The sequence below is a fragment of the Podarcis tiliguerta genome, assembly GCF_965153285.1.
Source record: "Podarcis tiliguerta genome assembly, chromosome: 6".
In the NCBI taxonomy this organism is placed as follows: domain Eukaryota; kingdom Metazoa; phylum Chordata; class Lepidosauria; order Squamata; family Lacertidae; genus Podarcis; species Podarcis tiliguerta.
The window spans coordinates 41737512-41762628 of record NC_139539.1 but is presented as its reverse complement, the minus strand read 5'-3'; the positions used below and the strand labels follow the sequence as shown (position 1 = coordinate 41762628).

At 46.3% G+C, this 25117-nt stretch overlaps 1 protein-coding gene across 18 annotated transcripts in view; it reads left to right on the top strand.

Annotated features, from left to right (window-relative positions):
- The first annotated feature begins 6558 nt into the window (after nucleotides 1-6558).
- ATP2B4 (ATPase plasma membrane Ca2+ transporting 4) overlaps nucleotides 6559-25117 on the top strand; it is a 164761-nt gene continuing 146202 nt past the window's right edge. For 5 of the 18 annotated variants that reach the window (XM_083445526.1, XM_083445516.1, XM_083445520.1 and 2 more), the window contains exon 1: nucleotides 6572-6722. The gene's annotated coding sequence lies outside the window, so the exon portion shown is untranslated. Of the gene's footprint in view, nucleotides 6723-6951; nucleotides 7179-7388; nucleotides 7679-25117 lie in introns of those variants that run through there. The other 13 variants (XM_083445527.1, XM_083445521.1, XM_083445528.1 and 10 more) reach the window with 11 other exon arrangements.

Below are 25117 nucleotides of genomic sequence, written 5' to 3'. Positions count from 1 at the left end.
ATATGTCAGGAGTGCTCTGATGGTGTTTCCTGCTTGGCAGGGGGTTGGACTCGATGACCCTTGTGGTCTCTTCCAACTCTATGATTCTATGATTCTATGATTCTATGATTCTATGGAGAGCTGTTCCTACCTGGGTGGTAGTGCATTTTAGTTGACTTGTAGAAGCCCTACCACTCACCCCCTTTTGTGGAGAGATATCTGCATGTGTGTGTGAGAGAGAGAAGGCAGGGCAGCAATGATGATGATCTGTGGAGCCCTCAGGCCACACTAGTTAGGAGGATAATCAGGCAAGTAGCAGTTGTGCATTGTTTTTAAGTAAATCCCTATCCCTATTAGGAGGACTAGGATGGGATGTTTCCTTTGCCCCACCTTAAACTTGATCTGGATTCTCCCTAACCCCATGGTTACCATATACTTCAGGAGAAGAGTGGACATCTAAAGGAAATTTTAGGGGGCTAAAAGAGAGATAGGATAATGAGAAACTTAACATTTGTGCAGTGCTTTCAAGTGTTCCAAGCGCTTCACGTGCATTATCTAGCTGTAATCCTTACAACTATTAGTGTTGTGGGCCCACTGGAAATCCCTCCTACAAGAGCTTATACACATTCCATCCCTACTGAGTTTCAGGTGCCTGGTCAAGAGGCCTTTGCACCCTGAATGCTTCTCTCGTTTTTTTACATTTTAATTCCTTGAGATTTTAAATTTTGGATGTTTAAGTAATGTTTTAAATTTTGTATATTTTTCTGCTGTAAACTGCTTTAAGAACTACATGAAAAGCAAGATCTAAATTTGTAAATAAATTATTATTGCTCTTACTATTACTGTTGTTATTATTTTTAATTTATACGCCACATTTTCCCCTAACATCACTCATTAAATTAAATTAAATTAGATAAATGAACAACACTATAAGTTTAGTCAAATACCCCCATATTGCAGATGGGGACACTGTGGCTGAGAGAACATGGCTTGCCCAAGGTCACGTAATGAGTTAATGGCATAGGCAAGATTCACACTGTGGACTTCCTGATTCACAACTCTGTCTCTTAGCAAGTACACTGCACCTGAAGAAACAATGGCAATTGAGACTGTATGTTATTTGTGCATTGGAATGGCAGGCAGAAGTGGCCAAAGGTAGAAGGGTTTCTGGAGTTAGTTGAAGCAATCTGTTAGTTGTGCCTCATGATCACGCCCCCCCCCCCCAGCAGGTTTTATTTAACAGCTTATTTGAATTTGTAGCCACCCCATTCTGGAAGCTCAGGGTAACAAAATCTCCACCTCCTATAATTGCTGCACTGTTATCAGACTTTTATTAATGGAGGGCAATTGCTCCAGACCTCACACAAGGAGTGGGACACACCAACACTTACAAGCAGTACATTTCAACTGAGCAAAAATTGACATTGACACTGGGTGTAGCAGTGAGAAGAAAGCTTGGGAATAGGCAAGCAGGACAGGAGGAACTCAAATGAATATTCAGTACTTGAACCTTTCACAGTCTTCAAAAAAGCCTGGCTATTCTGTTTTGCAGATCCTGGTCTTGCTAAGGATGTGTGCCCCTCCTGTCTGAATGTGGCATAATAATAATAATAATATATATATATATATATATATATTTGCTTTCGTAGATTTTCACGGGTACAGGAATGCAGGTTTTGGTGTCCTCGGGTGTCTTCCCGTGTAAAAGTTGGGGTGTCTAGGCGACGTTTCGACGAGGTCTCACTCGTCATCTTCAGGCTGGTGCTTTCGGCTTCTTGTTACTGGAACAGAGCAGGATCTCAGTGTTTGAGTTCCTATAAATACTGTTGAGGAGGTGTGGTGTATAGCCTCCAATGTTCTGGGCAGAGAGGAGGTTCCCAGGCTAGTGTGCCTTTTCTTCTTTTGTTCCTTAATTACTTGAGGGATATCTTGAGTGATTTCTTGAGTGATTTCCTGAATCCCACTTAGGTGGGTCATTAGGTGTGGATTAGTTGCTAAAGCCTTCGTGTCTTGAACTCTTGAACTTTGTGAAGAGTTTTTCTGAGAAGATGGCTGTACTGCACTTGGTTGTGCTCTGGCTTGGCTTCGTGTATAGGGGCGAGCTGTGGTTTTGTGGCCTGTGCCAGCCAGATCTGTGTAGGGATTGCAGGGGGGTGCAGCATCCGGAGGTGCCACCCTGGTTTGGCTACTGGATGGTGTCTGTAATTTATCTGTGGAGAGGGTCTGGGTTTGGGTCTGGTGTGGTTGATTGGTGATGGCGTTCTGTGTGCCTCTGGATCTGGTGTCAGATTTTGTGGGGAGGGCTAATTTCCAGATGTCTGGCAAGCGGGATGTGTCGTCACGCTTGTTCATGTTGTGAGGGTGTTTCTCTATCTCGATGGCTTCCATGATTATTCTCTTGTGGTGATGTTCCATGTTAAAGAGCAATTTGGAATCTGCAAAATTAATTTCGTGTCCTGTTTCTTTCATGTGTTGGAAAAGAGCAAACTTTGGCTCAGATATGTTGACGACACCTTTGTAATTTGGCCACACGGGAAGGAAAAACTGGATAGCTTCCTCACACATCTCAACAGCCTACACCCCAAAATACAATTCACTATGGAAATAGAAGCCAACAACCAACTTCCCTTCCTTGACGTCCTAATCTACAAAAAACCTGATGGCTCCCTAGGACACACTATCTACCGGAAAAAAACACACACCAACCGCTACTTACATGCACAATCACACCACCACCCTGCACAAATAAACTCCGTAGCCAAGACTCTCATCTCCAGAACCAAACGCCTGGCTGACGAAGACCACTTGACAACTGAGTTACAGAATCTCTCAAATGTGTTAATTGCCAATGGATACCAGCAAAACAGGGTTACGAAGCTAATCCAAAAAGAAACACCCCCCAAAAACCAAGACACAGAAGAAAACAATGGCATAGCCCTCCTTCCTTATATCAAGGGCACTACAGATAAAATTAGCAAAATCCTCCATAAACACAATATCAAAACAGCCTTTTGCACCAACCAAAAAATAGCCAATATCCTCAGAAACCCCAAGGATAAAATTCAGTTGGAAAACCAAGGGGTCTATGAAATACCCTGCAAAGTCTGCCCAGCCACGTACATTGGACAAACAAACAGACGAATAAATGCACGTATCGCAGAACACAAGAATGCCGTCAAAAAAGAAGAAAAAACTTCCTCTCTTTTCCAACACATGAAAGAAACAGGACACGAAATTAATTTTGCAGATTCCAAATTGCTCTTTAACATGGAACATCACCACAAGAGAATAATCATGGAAGCCATCGAGATAGAGAAACACCCTCACAACATGAACAAGCGTGACGACACATCCCGCTTGCCAGACATCTGGAAATTAGCCCTCCCCACAAAATCTGACACCAGATCCAGAGGCACACAGAACGCCATCACCAATCAACCACACCAGACCCAAACCCAGACCCTCTCCACAGATAAATTACAGACACCATCCAGTAGCCAAACCAGGGTGGCACCTCCGGATGCTGCACCCCCCTGCAATCCCTACACAGATCTGGCTGGCACAGGCCACAAAACCACAGCTCGCCCCTATACACGAAGCCAAGCCAGAGCACAACCAAGTGCAGTACAGCCATCTTCTCAGAAAAACTCTTCACAAAGTTCAAGAGTTCAAGACACGAAGGCTTTAGCAACTAATCCACACCTAATGACCCACCTAAGTGGGATTCAGGAAATCACTCAAGAAATCACTCAAGATATCCCTCAAGTAATTAAGGAACAAAAGAAGAAAAGGCACACTAGCCTGGGAACCTCCTCTCTGCCCAGAACATTGGAGGCTATACACCACACCTCCTCAACAGTATTTATAGGAACTCAAACACTGAGATCCTGCTCTGTTCCAGTAACAAGAAGCCGAAAGCACCAGCCTGAAGATGACGAGTGAGACCTCGTCGAAACGTCGCCTAGACACCCCAACTTTTACACGGGAAGACACCCGAGGACACCAAAACCTGCATATATATATATATATATATATATATATATATATATATATATATATAATATTTTATTTATATATTTATATTATATATTTTATTTATTTATATAATTTATATATTATTTATAATATTTTATTTATATAAAATAATATTTTATTTATATATCCCGCCCTCCCCAGCCAAACTGGGCTCAGGGTGGCTAGCATCAAAATATAAAGGTAAAAGGTACCCCTGACCGTTAAGTCCAGTCAGAGATGACTCTGGGGTTGCAGCGCTAATCTCGCTTTACCGGCCGAGGGAGCCGGCGTTTCTCCACAGACAGCTTCCGGGTCATGTGGCCAGCATGACTAAGCCACTTCTGGCGAACCAGAGCAGCGCACGGAAATGCCGTTTACCTTCCCACTAGCACCATCACAAACTCTTAGACTGAAAGCACTCCCCACCACAGACCATCCTTAAATTATGGGTTATAAATTGTGGGTTGCCATCTGATTTATTCTTATTTTAAGCTGTATTTCAGTTGATTACATTAAAACATAAAATCCAGCAATCGACTGAAATACAGCTTAAAATCAGCTTAAAATCAGAATAAATCAGATGGCAACCCACAATTTATAACCCATAATGTAAGAATGGTCTGGGGTGGGGGGAGTGCTTTCAGTCTAAGAGTTTGTGGCGGTGCATAAGGAAAGATAGAAGGCTCTTGGGGTTATGACTCATGGGGTGGAAAAGAAGGAACTTGCCTTTTACTGGGCGAGGAAACCTCGTTCAGCTCAAGGGCATAAATTCCCTCATGGATAACCTTCTAGAGACTCTGCATAGTAGTGGTGGGTGTGGCTAGAGGCAAGTGTGGGTGGAGCATGAGATGCAAACCTTTTCTTTGTTCAACAGCCCACATTCCAGTTATGTGGTCTATATGCATGCACACACATCTACCCAGAAAAGAAAGAGGCATCACCATACTTCCAGCCAGGCAAAAGCACTCAAGGAAGGTGTGGCTGGTGCAGTTTGTGGAGAGGGGTGTGGCCTGAGAAAGACTCCAAAAGGCCACATAGATAGGCCTGGAGGGCTGCATTCGTTTCCCAAGCCCAAGTTCCCCACCCCGCCATAGGACCTGCTGTGGTGATCTCTCTACAAGTGAGTTGGGTGGGGCTAGCTGCCCAGCAAGTGAGTTGACTGGATGGAGGGGCAAGGTGGAGGGGAGGTCAGCGTGGTGCAAATGCACCAGCAGGAGTACCAGATTGGCTCTGCTAGCGCAGTTTCACTGTGCCAGCCTCCCCACTGCCTTCCGCTCTTCCCATCTCCCTCCCAGTAAGCAACAGCAACCCACTTGCCTGGCAGCTATTATAGAGGTTCCACCTTAACCAGAAAGCCACTTCTGCTTTTTGCACAGAGCAGTCCTAGGTAATGAGCCTAGGCAAGCAAGAATAATTATAGTGGTACCTTGGTTCCCAAACGGCTTAGTTGTCGAACAAATCAGCTCCCGAACACCGCAAACGCGGAAGTAAGTGTTCTGGTTTGCGAACGTTTTTCGGAAGCAGAATGTCCAACGTGGCTTCCGCAGCTTTGGATTGAGCGCAGGAAGCTCCTGCAGCCGATCAGAAGGCGTGACTTGGTCTTCGAACGGTTTCAGGAGTCAAACAGAGTCCCGGAATGGATTAAGTTCGAGAACCAAGATATCACTGTAATTGTATCACTCTGAGAGGGAAGAATGCTCCCCTCCCTCCCCATTAATAGAAAGGATAAAAGTTTCTGTAACTTTCAAAACATAGAATCATTATTTAGAAGTGCAACCCAACTCAAATCTATTTGATTAGGATATTACATTTCATCGGTTTACAAAATTGTCTACAAAATGGAAACAAAAAACACGTCTCTGCCTCCTACTCAGTCCTACTTAGATTAGGGCCATTAAAACTAATGGATATGAGCCAGTAAATGTCTATTCATTTCAATAGGTCTGTTCCAACTAGGACCCATGGATATCTGGCTGATAGGTGCTCTATGGCAATCGGGTCAAAGTCTAGACGTCGCAGGTGGCTGATCTACTTTACGATGCAAGAGTAGTTCTAAGAACCCCATCGCTGTTTGCAAAGCCTTGCAGAAATAACAAAGTAGCTATGCACCTTTGTGTTATGTTCTTGCGATCATTATATAGATACAGTATTTTGTTTACTGGTTAAGTTGGTCTGGGAGAAAGGAACATGGTGGGCGGAAAGAAAGCAGCCGCAATCGAGAGATACTTTGTTCTAAAAGCTGCCTTTTCTTCCAAAGCAGCGGTGTTTAATAATTGCCTGCAGCAGCGTGCAATTAAAAAAAGAAAAGGGGGAAAAAGCAAACCAGCCCGGCATCTCCGATTCTCCCCAGTCCTCCCTAGCCCTTCATTGCTCCTGCTCAGAGTTTTTTCTGTCTCCCTACATGCGGGGAGGGGCGGGGGGGGGAGTCGCACGCGCGAGCAAAAACCCTCCAGGGATCTTCAGGGAGCCGCATCTCCCTTCCTCCCCCTTAAAAAGCTCCGAGGCGTCCGGGCTTCGCCTGCTCCACCTTAAGAGAGTCCCTCCTCCTTTGGAGAAGGGCGGGCGGGGGGCGCGAGTCTGGCCGGGCTAGGCAGTGGCGTTGCCATGACGAGCATTTTCTTAAGCTCGCGCCGCTCGGAGCAGGAGAGACTCGGCTCGCAAAACGCTGGATTTAAAAAAGGGGCGAAGAGGCAGCGCGGAGACCGCGCCGAGGAGCCGCCTTCCCGCAGGTTCGTGTCTGCGCCCTAAGCGCGCCGAGTTGTCAGGATCCCCGCAGTCTGGACTGGGGCCGTTTCCCGCCACTCCGGGGTGGATCCCGGCTCGCTCCAAACTTCGGGAAGAGCGAGAGACCGGCAGGATCCGGAATCGAGCTTCCCAGGGCTCTCCCCCACCCCACCCCTTTCAGATCTCCTCCTCCCTCCCTCCCTCCCTTGGAAATCCAGGGGGTTTTCCCAGTCTGGGAAAGGCGGGTTGGCTGGAGGCGGAGGAAAGGCAGCTGCGAAGCCGCCTTGGTCTCCGGCGCCGCGCAAAGCCGTCGCGGATCCGGGTGCGGACGCTGCGAGCAAGCCGAAGCCGCCACGCTTGGAGCGGCTGGGTGGGTTCTCCGGGGCCGGAGCCCGCCGCTCTCGGAAAGAAACCCGGCGCGGCAATCTCGCCGCCTGCTTGCTTACAGACGGGCGCCCAAAGTAAGCCAGATCCTACGGATCTCTTTCTCCCGCTTTTCGCCCCCGGGGCCTGGCGAGGGGGACGCCACCCTCCCCCCGGCAGCCTGACTGGGGGAACAGGCAGAGGATGGAAAAGTGTTGCAAACATATTTTCCATGCCCGCTCGTGGTGCGCTCGGTCCGCAGGAAGCAAACTTGGGAGGAGGGAGGAGATGGAGCAGGAAGGCAGATTTGGGTGGGGCGGAGCGGAGCCGCCGCTTTGCATGGGAATCGCGAGGCGCCGGGAAGAGATTGGGCTCGGAAAGATCCTCCGTCTGGCCGGTTTCTCGCGCAGCCCCCAGGAAGCGGGGTGGGGGAGTGTTTCAGAGTTGATTTTCATTTCTCCATTGATTTTGTCCGCCGCCCTTCATACGGAGATCACAGGGAGGTTCGTAATGCAAACCGGCTGCACAAAGTGCATAATAAAAGCAACAGTTTGTCCGCCTATAATTTAGCGATGGAAAATCCGGGGCGCTCCTTGAGGTCAGTTGGTTGGTTTTGCTGCTTTTTCTTTTAAGAGTGTGTTCTTGTGCGGAGCAACGGGGCGTTTGCGGAAATCCATTAACGATTATAGTCGGCGTCTTGTCTGTAGCTATAATAAAGCTGCGTGCCTGTTGATGGTGGGGTATTTGTTTTGCTTACAACTGTAACATGGTTGCTCTGTGGGTTTGCTGATAGACTGCCTTAAAAAAACAGAAGAGTGCAGAATATCTTGTTTCCCAGCCTTTTATCTCTCTCTTCCCCCGCGATGTTGAAACTGAACTTAGAAAAAGAGAGAAATCCTTCCACTACTACTCTGTTGCATGCAGAAATGTTGGCAGGCGGTGTAACCGCGCCTGACAGGCTTATCTTCCTGAATCGCCGTTTCAGGAATACACCCCCAACATTACAACACTCCTCTGTTAGCAAAGGTGGTGGTTAGAGGCCGGGCGGGGGGGTGGGAGGCGCGGGGAGGAGGGCTGAATTCCTGAAGCAATTTCGCCCGTGTGAGTGGAGTGTGAGAGAAAGACTCATTCAACGGATCGCGGGGCGCGGAAGGGGAGTAAAAGAAAACGAAAGTCTCGACCTCTTGGCCAATCCGTAGTAAAAGGCGTGCGGGGTTGAGCGGGCGCGCAGCCAGGGCGCGCGCGCTTCCCGGGCAGCGCCTTCCTTACACATGGGGCCCCGATCCCGCTCTCTTGGGGGGGGGGTGTTCAGTATTTCTTTTTAAAAAAAGAAAAAGCAGGGGGAGATGGCAAGCAAGTTAGCAAGCGCGAGAGGCGGTCTGTGCAGTTCAGAATGCCAGATCCGAACCTGTAGCCCTGCTTGCGTGGTGTGTTTGTGCAGCCTCCTGGGCTTTTAGCACAGTAACCTGATTATTTACCGGGTCGGGAGCACAATACTGGGTCTGTGTGTCACCGACGACGACCGTTTAGGCGTTTTAATTTGAAAACGGCGGCGTGGGGGGGGGGCGGGTTGGCTGGGCCCCTCCTCGCTGCTTGGCGGGGCGGGGGCGCCTGCTTGGCGCTGACAAATGGACTGCTGGAAGCCAGACGGACGGATGCAGGAGGAGGAGGGAGAGCGGGGGAGCTCGAAAAATGCCAGCTAATCGGTCGCCTCCGAGGGGCGCGGCAGGACGGGGAGAGCGTGCCCGGCCGCCCCCTCCTTCCCACCGCAGGTCCTCTTCCCGGCCCGCCCCGACGAGGAGGTCTTTCTAAGGGTTTGGCAATGGGTGTTGCAAAGCGGGGCGCCTGGAGGAATGTTCTGCTTGCCACTGCGGAGATCGGCCGAGGAGGAGGGGGGTGGGCTTCGTGCGGGGGAGCGGCGGAAGGAGACTCCCCGCCCACGCTGCGTGGGTGGGTCAAGGGCAGCAGGACCGGACGCCGGGTGGTTCTGGCGAGTCGGGAAGGGCTTGCGTTAGTGGGCATGCCAGAAGAAGGGGGGGGGGGACAAGTTGGGGGCCATGGCCGCAAAGCGCGCCAGCAGGTGAGGTTCGGTGGGGGTAAGAGAAAGTAGGAGAAAGGGCACGCTTGTGTAACTTGTTCCGCTGCTTCGATGCACCCGTGCAGGCAGCGGAATGTGCCTTCCACACCCATCTCATGCCCCAAACCACGCTGGGCTGTCTCTCCGCCGCCGCCCCTTGTGTTGCTAGTGTGGCGGGGACACACACACACACACACACACAGGAATTAACACTAACCTCTCCCGCCGCACATTATTCAGAGCCGCATCGATTAGAAAATCCACGTCTCCCTTTAGAATGCGTTAAGGGGGGGGGGAGCGGGGTAGGCAGGCGTGACATGACATTTTCCTACTCCTTAACTCCCCTAGTTGTGAGAGTTCTGTAGGCATCTGCGTTAAGTAATCTAGAAGAGCAGGGCGGGCGTGTGCTGTGTGTCTTTTGAGGCAATAAACAACGGAGGAAATGGAAGTGTGTGTGTGTAGTGTTTATATAGCAATGCTTTTTATTTCCAAGTGGCGTTACGTTTTCTGTGTCCCCCACAAAGCGTGTTAGTCCTACCATCTTTATTCAAAGATTTGGGGAGGGGGCTTAGAGGCAGCAGCCACATCCTTAAGTAACTATTGAAGAGAATTCCACCCCTCACCTCGCCCCAAAAGGTTTAAGGCTGCAATCCTTTGCACATTTACCTGGAAGTAAATCCAATTAAGCTCATTGGGATTACTTTGTAGTACTCTTGCATAGGATCCTGGTGTGTGTGTGTGTGTGTCTTTGCATGGTGTTTTCCGCACTCCCCAGAGATCTCCCCTTTCTCTTCCTCTTCCCTCCCCCCTCCGAGCAGCTGACACCAGGGACTCCTCCTATGGGTAGCTGTGCAGAACCCCTGCAGTCTGACACAGTTGGTAATCAGGGCTGCCAAATGGCTGTAGCAGATGGAAGCACACCCTGTTCTCCCCCTCCCCATTAGCGTCAAGGCAATCCTGTCTTGACTTTTTGCCAGTCTCCTGACAGGTGGGGGGAAAGCACAACCTCATTTGGGGGAAACTCCCATCTGCTAGTGAATTGTCACTGGGGTAAAAATGGTTTCTGTTCCTCCTGTTTGCCTCCCTTCCCATTTCCTTTCCAAGTGTGCCTTGCTCGTGAGGAACCTCCACTAGGTGTTGCTGGCTTTCAGCATCCATTGGTCATGCCAGCTTCAGCTGATGGGTGTTAGATCTGGAGAGCTGCAGGTTCCCCATCTGTGATCTCAGACCTGTGTGCTGCATTTACCATGCCTTAGGAGTGCCTGCCTTCAATAGAGCCCAGGGAAGAGAAGCGTTAAAGCGTGATTTTGTTCAGCAGCTAAAAACATAAATCTCCGCTCCCTCTAAAAGTGCAGGGAGAGGACTTTTTAGCTGTTTCTGTTGCCTGGTGTGAATTCAGAGTAACGGGCAGCCATGGTGCTTTGCATGGCATAGCTCAGCCCTACCTAACACCACTCACTGTGCAGGGAGGATAGAGGAGGGAAAACAGTAATGTGTGCACAATACAAAAAGATAATATGGAGCTGCCTTTTGAGAGCCTCAGTCCTATTGTTGGTGTGTCCAGCCTCCCAAGAGATCTTCCCTGCCCAGGCTTTCCTGTGCTCTTTTAACTGGATTTTTCAGGGATTGAAGAAGGAGCCTCTCGCAGGTTGCAATTCACATCATGGAACCACAGCCCTCTCCCAAAGTGGGGCAGTAATTCTGTGGTAAAGTTGGAGTGCAGTGGGGCAAGGCTGGAATAATGAAGGCTGTCGCAAGCCAGAGAGTGTGCAAATCTAGCCTTAGAATTAAATGAAGGCTATTACAAGTCAGAAAATCAGAATGGAGGTGCAGTGACAGAGATGGGAGGAGAGCCAAGAAAGGGTTGATTAGCTGAGGCTGTTGAATACTCAAGAGTAGGATGCTGGTTGCTTGGAGGGAACTTGGGGTGCTGAAGCTATTCTGCAATATGAAGGTCTGGTTGAGAAGTATGACTCAGGCTGAATTGCAGCTCTCTATAGGGTAATGCTGCTTGATTTTCTTTTCAATAGGGTTTTGATGTGTTTCATTAATTTTACTTCCCTGTTTGCACCACCCTGTCATATTAAGGGAGGGAGGGGGCAGAAACCCACAACATCGAGGTGAATCATCCACACACCTATGAATGTTTGTGTGTGGGGGAGGGAATGATCTTTTACTATCTCTATGAAAGCGTTGGGTCTGAGCGTTGTTGAATATCTGGATTGAATCCCCACCACCTGCACAATATCTCCTAAATGTCATTTTGTTGTTTTCATTCACTATGCAAAACAGCAAAACAAACCCCTTCCGTGCAATGTTATTTTTAGACATAAGTAAAGGTGTGAAATAGCGAGCAGAAAGGATTTGAGCAGTCTTCTGCAAAGCCACTTGTCAGCAAGCCAAGGGCAAGGAATCTCCCCATTCCCTGCAAGTCAGAATGCTCAGAGTACAGATGATTCTGGCTGCATTCAGATAGCAGTTTATTCCATTTTCCCAAAGCTTCCCCATAGGTTAAATTCCACATTATATTTCAACTTCCACATGGCATAAAAGCCACTTCCAAGAAATCTAATGGAACATAGCACATGTTTTGTGTAACATTTCCATGTTACTTGACTCCAGGAAAAAAAAAACCTGTTTGCAGCCTCCATAATCCTCAGAATTGCAGGATTAAAGTGATAAAACTTGGGGCTCCATACTGGCGAACGGTTCTTTCCTGCTGTTATCATGAGGGAATGGAAGCACGCATGTGCAAGAAGAGTGGGGGAATTGTTCAATGTTGTTGTCACACCACACCAACTGGTTTTATTATTATTTAAATTTGTATGCCACTCTTCATTTGTAGATCCCAGGGTGGTTCACAACACAAAATTGCAAGATAACAGACACACACAAATAATACAAACCAGAACAGACCAAACAAATAACCCCTCTTCCCACAACACGTTTAAAAGGGTATTGGAAGATAACCAGCCAAAGGCCTGGTTGAAGAGGAACATTTTTGTCTAGCGTCTAAAGGTGTATAATGAAAGGGGCCCCTGAACCTCCCTAGGGGTGGCATTCCACAAACAGGGCAGCCACTGCAGAAAAGCCCCATTCTTGTGTTGCCACCCTGTCCACACGTATCTCTAGAGTGATTTTGATAGTCAAGTTTTTTCTGGCTATAATCCATCACCTTATAATGTTCTCCATGAGCAAGCTGCCAACAGATGACAGTCAGTCTGTTACGTTTCCTAGAAGGGCCTTGGATTATGATCTCGGGGTCCAGGTAGGTTCATATGGGGAGAGGCAGTCCTTGCTGGTACAGTGGTACCTCAGGTTAAGTACTTCATTCGTTCCGGAGGTCCGTTCTTAACATGAAACTGTTCTTAACCTGAAGCACCACCTTAGCTAATGGGGCCTCATGCTGCCACTGCGCCGCCGGAGCACGATTTCTGTTCTCATCCTGAAGCAAAGTTCTTAACCCGAGGTACTATTTCTGGGCTAGCGGAGTCTGTAACCTGAAGCGTATGTAACCCGAGGTACCACTGTATATTGGTCAAAAAGAACATTAGAAAATGGGACAGGAGCTCTAGCATCATAGCCAGGGAAACTAATGCAATATTCCCCACATCTGAATGCAGCCTGATCCCATGGATATTCATAGCGTAGTGCAGTAGCAAAACTAGCAGGAGCTGCAGTTCCTCGGTAGAAATGGAAAGGCATCTGCATAAGTATATCTTCTGCATCTAGTGCCTGCATGGAATATAACTTGTGGTTCCCTTGGTTTAGGTTTTATAGGTTGGGTTTGAAACACACCAGCAGCGCTATGGGTAGTGGGTCATTCTCTGAAGTATAAGATGGCTTTGAAGTTAGAACTCCTTAGTCCTCTGAAGAAAATACAATAGCAAGCTGTGTTTCCAGGACTGTGGAGTGTTGGTGAGCTGGGATTAACATTTTACTTCCCTCCGATTTACACTTGAGCTTTGAAATTCACCCAGATAGCCTAGAGGGTAACACAGATGCCCTCTTTTTCTCTCTTCCAGGAGGGTGTGACATCCCTCCACAAAAGGGATTCCACCTCTGTTTGAAGAACTGGGGAAACTGCTCAGATCTCAAGTCTCTCACTACTTTGTGGGAAATCTGAGTTAAGCCATCAAGGGAGCCAAGAACAAACGTAGTGGTACACTCTTTGCCTTGATCTGTGGCACAACAATAAGCTTCACTGTATGTTGCAATTCTATCTGTGTGAGAGAGATACCAAGCACTACAGTTTGGAAAACCTTTCTGTGAACCCTCTGTGTGCTATTGGTGCAGCATGGAGTGTTTAGCTGGCCTCCTATTTCAAATGCCATGCATACATTCACTTGACAAAGTTGGTTGTAGGGTGTCTGTCACTATGACATCAATTCACACATTTTTTGGGATGGTTAACTGGCTGGCTGTGTGAGGGTTGTAGAACATACAACAGCCACTGGTGTTTTTGTCTTGTTTGTATACAGTGGATGCTCGGGTTGCGAATGTGATCCGTGTGGGAGACATGATCCGTGTGTGTCTGCGCATGTGCGGGCTGTGATTCTGCGCTTCTGCACACGCACAAAACACAATTTTAGTGCTTCTGCACATGCGCGATTGCCGAAACCCGGAAGTAACGCATCCCACTACTTCCGGATTTCAGTGCATCCGTAACCTGAAAACATGCAACCTAAAGCATCTGTAACCCAAGGTATGACTCTACAGTCTGATATTAGCAAGGAGAAGGCACAATCATCAATTTCCCAATTTTCCCACAGAAAAGCATGTGCCTCATGGAGGAGATGCAAAATGGCACAGGTACCGTTTTAGCGACTGACTTGGATGGAAGCCTTGCTTTATTCCTCATCCCATTCTTTCTCTTTAATTAGTGAAGCATTTATTTTTAAAAATTATAGAGAAATAGCACCTGTTCACATGGGGTGCTTCCAGATGACCCGATTACTGAACATTTCGCTCTGATTGGTTTGTGGGGAGGTTAGAGAATGTTGTGTTGAAGCAAGTGTTGCCCCACACACTCTAGCGCATTTCCCTCTCACAACCCTCATTGCAGAAAGTCCAGTCTTTTGGGAAAGCTAGCTTGTTGCACCAGTCCTCCCAGTCAACTAGAATTCTGCAACTGGGTCCCACCTGAAAATAGTGATAGTCTGGAAATGCCCAGAATGTCTTGTGGATTTTGTTTTTCTGAAGTAAAAAATTAATGTTGTGCACAGCTGAAGTTTGATCCTTCCCATCTCTTTTGGAGGGCAGGGTGTTCAGAAGAGTGCCTATCCCTTTTATTCTATTTATCCTATCCTTCCTTCAAGGACCTCAGACACGCACTCCTCACCACAACCTTAATATGGAATTGAGAGTGAACAATCTGACTGACTTGCCTGAGGAGCATCATAGCTAAGGGGCATTTGAATGAGGTTTCCACTTTGAAGCCCAGAAGTCTAGCTTCTGTATTATACTGAGGATGTGCAGCCAATAAAAAGTACCTCCGATTTTAGAAAACTACTTCCATGAAGAGCATAGAAAATAGTCTTCCGCCAAGTCAGACCATTGATTCATCTAGCACAAATATGTTGTGAGAGTGACCCACCAGGTTTTCAGGCTGGGGTCTTTTGCAACCTTATCCAATAGTACCAGAAATTGAACCTGAACTTCTGCATGGGGGCAAACTTTAGTGAGGTCAAAATATTGCAAACCCCCTACATATTTATTATTTTCGCAATAATTCTTTTTGGAACAAAGTTTGTCAAAGAGCCCTCCCTTTCATTGTACCCACGCTCTCAAGTACACAATTTTGCACCCCCTCAGCTTGGTGCCCTGCACAGGGGAACTGTCCATACCACCCTAAACCTGGCACTGCCCTGCATGCAAAGGATGCACTTTATCACGTGTCATGGAAGTGCATGATGATAAATAATGGAACAACAGCAAAGGGAAAAGCGACAAAACTGCTGGCCTATGCATGTATTTGACATGGCTATGAAACTTTGTTACAAGCTAGATTTTGTTTATTTATTTATTTTAATTATAAGTTTATTTATAAACTAATATTTAAAAATATCCATCAAAATATCATGGTGCTATAATTAAACATAACAACATAAGATCATAAAATACAGAACAAATAACTAGCATTGAGTCAAGTTAATTGTCTAAAATGCCTGGTGAAGCAAAACATTTTCCGCAAGTGATGATGTTTTCTTTCTTCCTGTTTTTGTTTTTGCCAAACGTTGTTCATCCATGGTATCTAAAGGACCGGGCAGATGGTCTAACCAAAGGTTGAAAGGCATGCCTTTACTCCTATTGATAATAGTAGCTGTGAACCCTCTTCAGGAGAGGGGCTCTCACTGTCCCGCTTGCTGTCCTGTCTCACTAAGTCTGTTGTTGGCTTGTTGAGGTTCAATGATTTATCCTCTTTGTCCCTGCACTTTCACTTGCCCCTGTAATAAATTTGGTGCCACTAAATATATCACATGGCGCTGTAACAAATTGGTTTTCTACCCTTCTAGCTGTGCTGGGTCAGAAGCTTTCAGATATTTGCTGCAGTTCATAGATGAAATTTTCAAATAGAATGTAAATCATGACCCTACCTCACTGTTTCAGTAATAATAGCATACAGTTCATTATATAGTTGTTCTTCAAAAGATATATCGGGACTGCTTTTAAATGCAGAGGTCCTGGTTCTTTTGATTATGTTTCATACATATTTGGCTTCCTTCCTTCAGCAGGTAAGTGCATGTTTTGAGAATTACTGTTCCCCTGTTGACATTTTCACAGATCCTTTGGGATGCTAGTGTACCTCCCCCTGTCCCAGGGTCCGGCTCCAGCTTTTATGCTGTCAGAAATAGCTGTGAAGAAGCCTTTAGTGAACTGCCCTGGGGCACTATAGGATGACAATGAAGCCATGCAGAGTTTATCACCAATGCTGCTGCTAGGGAGGGCACTCAGATCAATTGGTCCACCCTCCTCCCTGCAGTTTGTTCTCATTTGCACTGAAGCTTCAGAATTGTTGCATCAACACCATTTGTGTGTGCAGTACCCAGCGCTGGATTTACATATAAGCCAAACAAGCTATAGCTTAGGGTCCCACTCTCTTAGGACCCCCAAAAAAATTTAAAGGAAAAAACCTGGATGTACATTTCCAAAATTTAAGATAAAAAACAAATAAAATAAAACCTACATACAGCAACAGTGTTTTGTGTTGTGTAGGCTCCTATGATGTAAGTAATGGGCTTTGCCTGCTGGCGTACTCCCTAAAATATCACTGGTATGCTCATTTCTATATATAGGGTGCCTTACTTCTGCATGTGCAAGTGGCTTTAGTTATCCATTAGGTCCATAAATTACCATATATTCAACACAAAAAACAGCGACAAATTGGTGTTGACAAAGGACAACTGGACATATAAAGGGCCCCATTACCTTCAGTAGCTTAGGGCCTCATCAAACCTAAATCCAGCCCTGGCAGTACCAAATTCTGATATGGCCACTTATACATGGTAGGGGTAATTATTGGGGAGGGGGCAGGAAAGTGTGTGTTCAACTCACAGAACGGTGTTGAGTCTGGATATTATAGCTGGGTTCCTCAAAAGGAGCCTTTGACCAAAGTTGGTTTCTTTCTGGTCTAAGCCTTGGCTGCTTCCAGAGGGATGCTAATGAATCACTATTCAAGTGCAATTGGCTTTCCACACTATGCAGAATATAGAACTTTTACTGTATGTTGATCCCCCACGAGATCCCCCCTCCCCCACATTGCTCCTGTGGGTGAAGAAGGGGAAGTTCTAATGCCCCTGAACAGCCATTTGGGGTTTCAAAATGAAATGAAAATCAATTGTTTATTTCACACTAAGTACTTATTAATTTAAGCTTGATTGCACCTTACTACTCTCTCTCTCTCTCTCTCTCTCTCTCTCTCACACACACACACACACACACACACACAACCTAAAATCCCAGAATGTTTAATGTTTATTTTGAATTAGCAGTGTAGATTGGAAGTGTTTAATTGGGGGGGGGGGCATGCTGCTGGTGCCGACTGGAAAGGTTTCTGTCTTTTTAAAATGTGCATTATGGTGTTATAGTGCTATAACACTTTATAATATATGCATGGTTTTGCTAATATTTTTATTTTTTAAAAAATAACTGGAAAGTAATTTTAGTGCTAATTCAAAGATAATTTTTTAAAATGTTGGCAGGTATATAAACTGGTGACCACTATAGCAAAGGCTACAGTGAATATGTGACAGGTTTACCTGTCTTTGAAAAGATGGAGCAGTATCACTAAGGGCATGATGTGTCTAAACATTCTTCTCGAAAAAAGTCGGATTTTCTGTTGTGAGGGGAAAGAAAAAGGAAGAAGCACTGGGAAAATACATAAGGGTTGAAAGTGAAAGAGTAGAGTACAATGTCATGTGGAAATGTATGTCATATCTATATCTATGAACGAATGAATGAACAAACAATACAAGGTGATGCCATACTAAATGTCCAGTATGGAAGCAGCCCTAAGCTGCTAAATTCTATACCTTGGGGAGGAATTTGCCCGCCAAGGTTAGATGATAAAGGGAGAGGGGTAAGGTTTAGGAAGGGATAGGCTTTGTCCAGCCTTAAGCTTCAGAGAGTGAGCACTTGTATATAGTATACCAACCCTCCGCTGCGCCCTTTCTCTGCCCTGAGTGGCCATGAGCAAAGCCCTTAAATACTACATGAGCAAAACCTTTCTGGGATGAAGCGAGATTGGCTTCTGGGCGTTGCTGGCGATACTAAGGCCATTTTGGGCACAGGATCAACAATTAAATATAGAGCTCTTTGCTAAACTCTCAGAAAATACTATAATAACTTACTACAATAAGACACATCATTACTTTGCCCTGGGGATGCTGGTCTGGCATAAAATCTCTCCACAGTTCCCTTACCCTGCTTTGTTAATAGTGTTCCACAGCTAGCAAAAATATATATCTGGTACTAAGAAAAGAAATCCCAATCCTGATGGGAGTACAATCCCCACCACACCCCCTGCATGTGCCTGCCATTTCTTAAAAATGAAAAGACGTGTGAATCACACATTTCTTGTATTGTCTAATTTGGCATAGTGTCTGTCTATAATATAGTCACAAACGCTCTTCAGTACTGATGTTTATGTGACATTCTAGCCTTTCAGATGATACAAACGTCCTTTTTCAGGCAGTTTATCTACTCAAAGGTTGGCTAAGCTTTGGGCTCCCATCCCCTTGAGCCAGCATGGCCAGTGATAAGGACTGTTGTCAGTTACAGTGCAACAACATGTGTAGGGGCCACTAGTTAGCCTCCCTGGCCTACTCCACCCAAATCTTCAGCAATGTAGTGTAGATCAGGCGTAGGCAAACTCAGCCCTCCAGATGTTTTGGGACTATAACTCCCATCATCCCTAGCTAACAGGACCAGTGGTCAGGGATGATGGGAGTTGTAGTCCCAAAACATCTGGAGGGCTGAGTTTGTTTGTTTATGCCTGGTGTAGATGCTCAGAAGCACAGCATTACTACTGTGAAAAGGAATTTAGTTTTTTTTATTGCTTTCACTCTGATGGGTGTGGTGGTGAGGTTATACTCAGAACCATCTGCTATGGTAACAGGGGTGTTCTGTATTCCCCAAGTGGGGCAGATGTTCTAACAAACTACACCCTCATTTTAAAATCAACCAATATTACGTGCTTAAAGCTCGGTTGATATAGATTGCTCATTCCTTTAAGGTGTCAGTTTGTGACCCAGTGCTGCAGTCATCCTTCCCACAGTTCTGCTGTGCGCATCTACCAGTGGAATTTAGTCGTGGTGCAATAAGGTTAGATGCCTCTAGTTTTCCCTCTGTGGGGTTAACAGCAGCTTCAAGAGGGGGGTATTTGTTGGGGAAGAAGCACAGACAAGGGTTAAACATCCCCTTCTGCTGTGCCACTGCTGTGATCAAATTTGTAGCCCCATATGACTGTGTCAAAGTAAACCCCAAACCAACAGGAGATCCATTATATCGGATCTGCCACATCATGTATAATTTGACTCTTAGTGCACAAGCCTTACATTCTGGGATTTTTTCTTTCAGGGAGTCTTGGCAAAGTTTGCCAGCTGATAACACTGCTTGCTGAGATGTTTCTGCTTTCATCCATCTCTTGTCTGATTGGTTGTAGTGGATATTTAATGGATGTGTCCCTGGAGAGATACAGTAATACCTTATTGTTGTATTCTTTCTTTTTGACAACAGTAGTTTATTACTCATTGCCACCTGATTGGGGTTGTTTCCAGGGCAGCATTTTTTCCTCCTCTGAAGAAATACCTGTGAAAAATGTTAGGTACGCGTATGTGGATTTCCGCATTCTAACTCAAATATTATTCTTGCATGGTTGGTGTTCTCTGGAAAGAAGATAATATGTCTGGACTAGCCCTCTGACCCAAGCCTTTCTAGGGGTTGATCATGGATTGTCACAGATGAATATTCAGGTTGCAAGAGCATTGGCTTTCAGAGCAATGGTATCTGTGCTTTCGTCAGAACAGAGCAGAGGGGATGTATGGGTACAGCAACGGCACTGTTCAGGTGGCCATCTTGAGATGAAATGACAAACTGTTTCAGGCTGCAGAGGTGAGCAGAAGGAGGTTTTTTAGTGGATAGGAAGAATTTACAGGCTGCCTGAGACTTTTGATCTGTTAAGTAGCATATCTCTGGTGGTGGCTAAGCATCAGTGTCCCATAGGGAGGCAGAGGGCATATGTGAGATAATCTGCACCCATAATAGTTTCATCCTTAATACTGCCTAATAATTAAATGCTTGTTCAGACCCTAAAGCAGGAGATTATATCTCCTCCGTCTGCAACAAAATTTATCAGGATTAACCACAGTGAGGCTGGGCTGCTATTGCTTATTATCCCTGCAACACTGCTGCCCATATCTCTCCCCCCCCCTTTTTCTGCTTTCTGAACATCCACAGGTGATGTTCTGATCAGGTAGAGATGCTGTGTTCCAGCTGGTCATGGGAGCTGACTTTGCCGCTGCCCCTTGCCAAGATTTTCCAAGGCTGAGCTAATAAAACATCTGACTTTGATGGTGGTTTAATTAGTTGCTTTTGGCTTTAATGTCAACGGATAACAAAGTTTCCATAGGCTTACAACCCTTCCCTATATTTTCCTTTTTTAATCTTCTTTCCTTTCTCTTGTTTCTGCTTGGAGGGGAAAAGAGAGAGGCACCGTCTGGCCTCTCGCTATGTGTAGTCTGAAGAAAAGAAGGTTCTGTGTGATGCTGGATTAAATTTTAATAATGTTGATGCTGCCTGAGGATGTCACAGCCTGTTGCTTCCATGAACCACGCATCATGGCAGTGGGCAGCTGCATTATGACCCCCAGTTTGCAAGGAGGCCCACAAAGGCAAGAAAGGCAGTGTTGTCTGCCCAAGCTCATCTGACAGATCAGAGGGTGAGCCAGAGATGGAACACTGGCTGACCTTGGCATCTCAGAGGGGCAGCCAAAATGACCTCATCTGAATATTTCAAGTCCCCAAATCCTAACCAGTTGTTATGATGTAGGGCAGGTCCTCCACGTTACAGAGGCCCGACTGATTCCATGCCGTAGGACACTCTTCCCACAGAGATTCTGCAAGCATCTTCATGACTGAGTTTCAAGACATCTTTTGAAGACCCTTTTACAGTGGTACCTCAGGTTACGTACTTACGGTAATTCGTTCCGGAGATCCGTTCTTAACCTGAAACTGTTCTTAACTTGAAGCACCACTTTAGCTAATGGGGCCTGCTGCTGCTGCCGCATCGCCGGAGCACGATTTCTGTTCTCATCCTGAAGCAAAGTTCTTAACCTGAAGCACTATTTCTGGATTAGTCTGTAACCTGAAGCATATGTAACCTGAAGCATATGTAATCCGAGGTACCACTGTATACCAACAGGCTTATGTAGTGCGTCATGGTGGTTAGGGTGTCAGACCCAGGTTTGGGAAACCAGGATTCTAGTCCTAACGTGATCATGAAGCTCACTGGGTTACTTTGAGCCAGTCACAGTCTCCCAGCCCAACCCACTTCACTGGGTTGTTGCAAGGATTAAGTGGAACAGGGAGAGCTATATATGCCACAATATAAGCCTGTCATTTTTGTCGTTGTATTTGTGGTATGTTATGTTTTATTGTACTGGTTGTTGTATACTGCCTTGATATTTTAAACAGGTTGTTATTAATAAAATGAGTGTTTTCCCATTGCCTTTGTTTCCCCACATTTGCCTTGGGAATTGAACTGATTCTAGGGGAGGAAAGGAAGTGCATGCCTGCTACTATACTGGGTTGCTTCAAGGGTGCACAGCCACAAAGCACTGCTGGTCTTCAGCAAACTTGAAATGAGTGTTGGTAGCAACAATGCACTTGCGGCATTCCTCTGGAGCTTAAGAGACGTTTCTGTTCTTTCAGGTTAGGCATGAAGGCAGGCTTGCCTGGTGACCTTCAGTAAGAATCCCCTTCAGGTCAACTAGGAAAACAAGCATCCAGTGAAACAAACCAAATAACTAGGAAAAAGAGTCATTTTAAAAAAATTATTATGGCCTCATGTACCAGAAATGAATCACATAACTAGGCACTGGGAGGTGGGCCAGTAAAAATAACTTTTGTGGACTTTACTGGAAAGCTGTTTGGGGGAGATGTGATTGTGCTATCAGTGCATTTCTATCTCACCTTTCCATTTCTAGTTGGAACACCCCAAATAATTTTAAACAATCAAATTTAAACTGGATTGGAAAATGCAGATGGGGGGCTGCAGATAAAATCAATGGGAAGTGATGCACAATACACTGAGCAAAATGGTGTGTGATGTAGCAGTCAGATTGGTCATTTCCAAGCAGAGGCAACATTAGAGCCCAACCTAGGTGTGGCAGATCAATACTCGATTCTCTTGGTGTCCTTAGCCCCCTTCATGTGTTTTTCATGTTCATGAGCACAAGGTGTGTGGGGCCCAGCCCCTGATGTCATGTGTTGCGCACTGAAGTCTGCAGCAGTGCAGATGTCCCCCATGCCATGGAAGTCTATGGGTATCATGTTCTCTGTGTGTACATCTCACAGAAATCCACACATTGATCCAGCGCAGTCAGGGAAAGAGAAATAACTTGGGAGAAGAGCATCATATTTGCATGCAGAAGGCCTCATGTTCAATCCCCGGTATCTCCAGGTAGAGCTTTCCATATCTGAAACTTTGGAGAACCACTGGCAGTCAGTGTAGATATTGTTAAGCTGGCTGGACCCAAGGACTTTGTATAAGGTACCTTCCTAAGTTTACAACCCTGCAGGCAAGTCCATCAGTGAAGCCCCGTGTACTTGTGGAGCCCTCTTCATGTGAGTAATACAATGAAGGTCTCCCCCCCCCCCTATTTAAAAGCAGCTCCACACTCACACTTGGATTCAGGCAGTAGTACTGAGGGGGATGGGTTAACCCAAATCTCACATATCATATCCTTTATTGGCATTGATTAGCCCCGCCCAAAGCTTCCGTTAGGGATACTGGATGGTGAAACAACAGATACAACAATATTTGCCTTCCTGGGCGAAATAGAAACTTCAGGGGCTGATTTTAATCAGAAAATTGGTGCAGCGGGAGAGGTTAACCCTCCAATCCAAATTGGTAGGGCCCTTGAGTATTATTAAGACTTTTAAAAACGCATGAGAGATCCTGTTTGACAGATCTCCTGCACTGCCCGTCTGTTTTGGCCCTTATATAGGAAGGATGGAGGGCACTGACTGAAGCTGTAAGGTCCTTATATAGTCTGAGTGTGTCTTAAAGAATGAAGGCATCGGCTGCCAAGACTTCTGTCACCGCATAAATGCAGTCATTGAAGATTGTTTGAAGATTGTGGATCAGCAGCCAGGATCTCCTTGAAGTCTTGATATCTCGGTGCTTTTCCCTAGCTTTGAAGCTGAATTACTGCACTACAGTGAGCAAGTCACTTACCTCTCGGTGCCCTCAAAGCCCAGACTCCCCGCCCCATCTCGCCCTTTATCTGTGTGCACTGAATAAATTCTTCAGAGCAGGGACTGCTTTTCAGCTGATGTATGCACAGTGCCATAAAACAAGTCATTAATTAGAAATTATGTATTTTGCAGCTGTGTACACTACTGCCTTGGGTTTAACAAATCGCTGCACTTCAGAATGGAGGCAAAGCTCTGTTTGTTCTGAGAATTAATCCCTGCTATTGTGAGAAATAATAGGGCAGTGTTGAATAAGAGCATCTTCTCAGGCTCGCCCCACATGCCTGCCGGGAACAAGGGGGGCTAGCGGCTTGCCAGACCACCTCCTGGGCTGCTCTTTACGCAGGAGCACTGTGGATGGGCAGGCTGGTAGAAATGGGTTGTGGGCCTTTGAGGACTTCCACACAAGTCTTGATGAACAAGGCAGAGTCCATTTTGACATGTTGCTGTGTGGCTTGCAAGCATGATGTCCTGGTCTGGTCTGATGCCGGATCCCAAGGAGAAGGTGGCAAGGCAGGGCAAAGAGCAAAGGCCGTTTAAGCTTTTGTCACCAGATGACCTCAAAGCTCCACCCTGTCAAGGAGAACTTCAGAACCTTAAAAGCCCAACCCCCCGGTCTGAAGACAGGCACTCCTCCCTCATTCCATAACCTCCCTCCTGGTGCACTCCCTGCATTTCTGTGCGCTCTGGTTTCTGTTATGGTGTTCCGTTGTGCCAGAAGTGGTTTAGTCATGCTGGCCACATGACCTGTAAAGCTGTCTGTGGACAAACACCGGCTCCCTCGGCCTGAAAGCAAGATGAGCACTGCACCCCACAGTTGCCTTTGACTGGACTTAACTGTCAAGGGATCCTTTGCCTTTACACTCCCTGCATTGCTGAACTGGTGAAGTGTGATGGGAGGCATCTGGTTCTTTGGAAGAAGGCACCCATGAGGGTCTGGGCTCTGCTCCTGGAGGGTACTTCAGGGTCTTCTGTTAGCCAGTCTCAGTCATAGTGGTCCCCTGATCTCCAGCTATCTGCTTAGAGCCCTGAACTTTATCTAGCTCCTCAGCTGATGCCTCTGCAGCCTCCAACTTTGTGTCTGAATTGCTTTTGGATTCAGGGATCATGATACCTGCTTGCGCTCATGTAAGATGTGAAGTGAGATAGTCTTGGATTTCACCTTCTAGCAGCATGATGCCCACTTCTCCCATGGTGCAATTCCCCAATTGCAGGGAAATATGTGTGAATCCTGGCTGTTCAAGACCAGTTGGGACATAGGAAAGAGCCTTCTCTGTGGCTGCACCTGAAAGGTGGAACTCGGGTGGTCCATATTGACCTTCTGCCTATTAATCAATAATTTTTTTTAAATTCTGGCAGGCATTTGGCCTACCAGCTTGATGGGCTTTTAGCAGCATGTCTCTTTGTTTTAGGCTGCTTGTTTGTGTTGCTCACAGTAGCAGGCAAGGTGATGAGATAGCGGCACTCTCCTGTTTACTGGGAAGGAGATGGGGGGCAAGGTGGTGGTGGGGGGTTGATGCAGTGCAAACACACTGAAAGAACTAACCTGGAGTTCCTGTTGATGGGTTTGCACCATGCCAACCACCCAGCTGCATCAGCAGTCGCCCACTCCTTCACGGTAATCAGCAGGCGACTCAGCTGTGAGGAGGTCAGGTGAATGGTGCTGCTATACCATGCTGGCTGTTACTGGGAGCAGCATATACAATAACCTAATATGCTCTGCTAAAATGTCATTAACCCAGCAGGCTAAATGCTTGCCAGGCGGTATAAAAATGAAATAAACAAATAAAATTAAAAATTAAAAATGCCTTGCCTACTGCCTGCTCCTGTTTTCTTGCTTTTGCTGTAGTTATTGTATTCTGAACAGCTCCTGTGGTGGTTGTTACCCCTTTCTTCATATTGCCAATATGCTAGAAGGGCAGGATATAAATCTGCTGTAACAGTGGCTGCTTAAGGGGTGACCCACCTGGATGGGTGGGGTATGGAT